Source organism: Silene latifolia, chromosome 10 (genome assembly GCF_048544455.1).
Source record: "Silene latifolia isolate original U9 population chromosome 10, ASM4854445v1, whole genome shotgun sequence".
In the NCBI taxonomy this organism is placed as follows: domain Eukaryota; kingdom Viridiplantae; phylum Streptophyta; class Magnoliopsida; order Caryophyllales; family Caryophyllaceae; genus Silene; species Silene latifolia.
This window is the reverse complement of record NC_133535.1, coordinates 132421308-132424069: the sequence shown is the minus strand read 5'-3', so window position 1 is coordinate 132424069 and position 2762 is coordinate 132421308.

Below are 2762 nucleotides of genomic sequence, written 5' to 3'. Positions count from 1 at the left end.
GTCACGTGTACATTACGTCTTCTACGTGTAATTATGTGTAAATTTCAGCAGCATGACGGCATAAACCGTCATCTACCAAACCTGTTTTCTAAGCTAACCTGCAGGAACAAACAGACAACCCACCAGCAAAGGCACTCAGGCCATCATATATACAACAAACTGGGGGCTCTCGCCCAAAACAGGTCCAAAAGTCCAAGATGAGGTCCAAAATGTACAAATGTATATACAAGACAAACGACAACCAAAAAGGAAAAGCAACTACTCCTGGTCGCCACTCCGCTCGGCTACCCTCGCCTCGAGGGCAGCAATCTCGGCGTCCCGGACCTCTAACTCCCTCAATAGGCAAGCTATATCCTCCTGGGACTGCGCCAGCTCACGCTCCAGGTCGCGCTCCCTCTGCGAGTGACAAAGAAATGCCTCATTTCAATAAATTCATTCAACTATTTCAAACAAAAATGCGAGAAATTGCAACAAAATTCAAATAAAGAGAATGAGAGGTTCATACCTATCGTCCTCGACCACCTGTAAGCGCCACGATGGTCGTGGCCCATAGCCAGTTGGCCACTCTCCACAACGCCACATGTTGTGACGGCGCCACCTGCATTTCTAAAAAACAAAAGGTTTTCAATAAAGAACAAAATGCATTCTTATGTAACAGAGACAGCAAAAGATAGCCGAAGCTGGGGGCTTACCCTCCTCACTAAGTGCTACCACTCCTCTAGGCCAGCATCCGTCACCTCCTCGCCGAAGTCACATATCTTGGAGATTGTCGTCATCCCCACCGTGTCAGTGTACTCAAGGGTCTCTTGGTACGCTGGGGGAACGACGCCTGCCACCTCGACCTCCTGCAAAGCTCAAATGAATTCCTTATTCGACGATAATTCGTCAGTTTGTCAAATTAAGTCAAAAGAAAAAGAAAACTACTTACCACGACCGGCCAATACGCCAGCCTCTGGCGAATAAACAGAGAGTACTCCTCACTAGGAAGGAGAAGAGCGTCACCACCAACGTCTGCCAAGTCGACCTCTCTCTCAGCATCCGAAGGCTCCCTAAACATTGTCCGCGGAGGATCAACGGGAACTGTGAAAGTTTCGCGAGAGCAATGACGAGTCAAGCGCTCACCCAGGTATCACACTAGACCCATAGGCATCCTTAGAAGCAACCGACTCGAGCTCCTGGGTCGAAGGACCTCAGCCACGAAGGTCGGAGCGTCGGGGTAGTCCACCCAAGGTTTGGGCACCCACTAAAACAAGCAAACGAGGGGTCATTCCTATGATCGGCTCTAAGTAGGAAAGGGGTCATTCTTATGATCACATCTAAGAAACAATGAATAACAGTAAAGGGAAATTAATTAAAGATACTTACATCACTCAGCTTCAGGGCACTCACACCCCGTTGACAAACATCGTAAGAAGAGCGCTGACTCTTCCTACGACACACCATCCAGTCCCTCACGACTGGGCAAGCCCTCGGCTCTGGCTCCGTCCTCTTGGTCGCGAAGCCCGAAAAGTAGGAGTACACCTACACCTGAAAAACAAGACAATCGATAATGATCTTTCACAATTCCATAGCAAATACGAAGTAATGATCTTTCATGATACGCAATAAAGATTCATACCTCCAACAACAGTCCAGGACCTACAGTAGCAGGAGAAGTCCCCTTCTCCATCAGCTCAGGATGAACCATGGCCCTCATATAGCGAGTGAGGACCGCAAAGCCAGGAGTGACCCAATCCCACCGACCTAGGTCACTCAAGTCAGAAAGGAACGGAAGAAGCTTCGTCGATAGCCTCTCCCCCTTGTCTCCGAGGTAAAGCAAAGACAAGAACCACCAGAGCCACATACGAGCCCTCTACTCCGCAATACAAGCAGGAGGAGCCACCTTCCTCCCATCCATCGTCACCAACGTCGGGGTCCTACCCATAAAGTAGTCCCTGACATAAGTACTCGGCACCAACCCGGGAACGCTGGCAGCATCCTCTGCCAGGTTCCAACCGATCAGCCTCTTGGCCTTAGCCAAGTCCACCCTCATGGCCGCCAATGGCCACACCATAGCCTCCTCTCCACACGGCAGACCAGAGATCATGTCGTAGTCCTTCAGAGTGACCCCGACCTCCCCGAAAGGCATGTAAAAGGTCGAGGTAGTGTCCCAGTACCGATCAAAGAAGGCTCGAATCAGGCAAAGGTTAGCCCGAAGCTTCCTTTCCTTGATCGCCCTCCATGCTCCCACCAAGGCTCTAAAGGCTCCTAGCTCGATGATGGCCTTCTCCTCCTCCGTCAAAGCTCCGTAGGCCTCCATCATCGTCGTATAGCCGTAAATATGTTCCCGACCTCCGATATCCATTCGACGCGAAGCTATCTTTAGCTCAAAGCAAAAGACAAATGAAACGGCAACTGAATAAAGAAAAATGATGAGGAAATAACAAGTTCAAGACTTACCATACTCCTCGCCGTCCTGTAAGATAGGTGGCTCTCTGCTGCCCAAATGAGATGCCGACCATCCCATTTCTCAGCCCACTCAGGTGCCCCCACTAGCTGGCGACCACCTCGTCCGACGTTGGCCCGCCTCGGGACCTCCTCGACGACCTCCTCGAAAACCTCCTCGACCACCTCCTCAAAAGTGAGAGAAGGGTCGAAGTCGGTGTGCACATCCATGGGAGCCCTCCCCGACATAGAAGCCATGTCACCTGCAAAATTAAAGTAAATTAGGCCGCGTCAGATGACGACGAGCCTCAGTGAAGGTGGTTTTAAGCCTTTTCAAG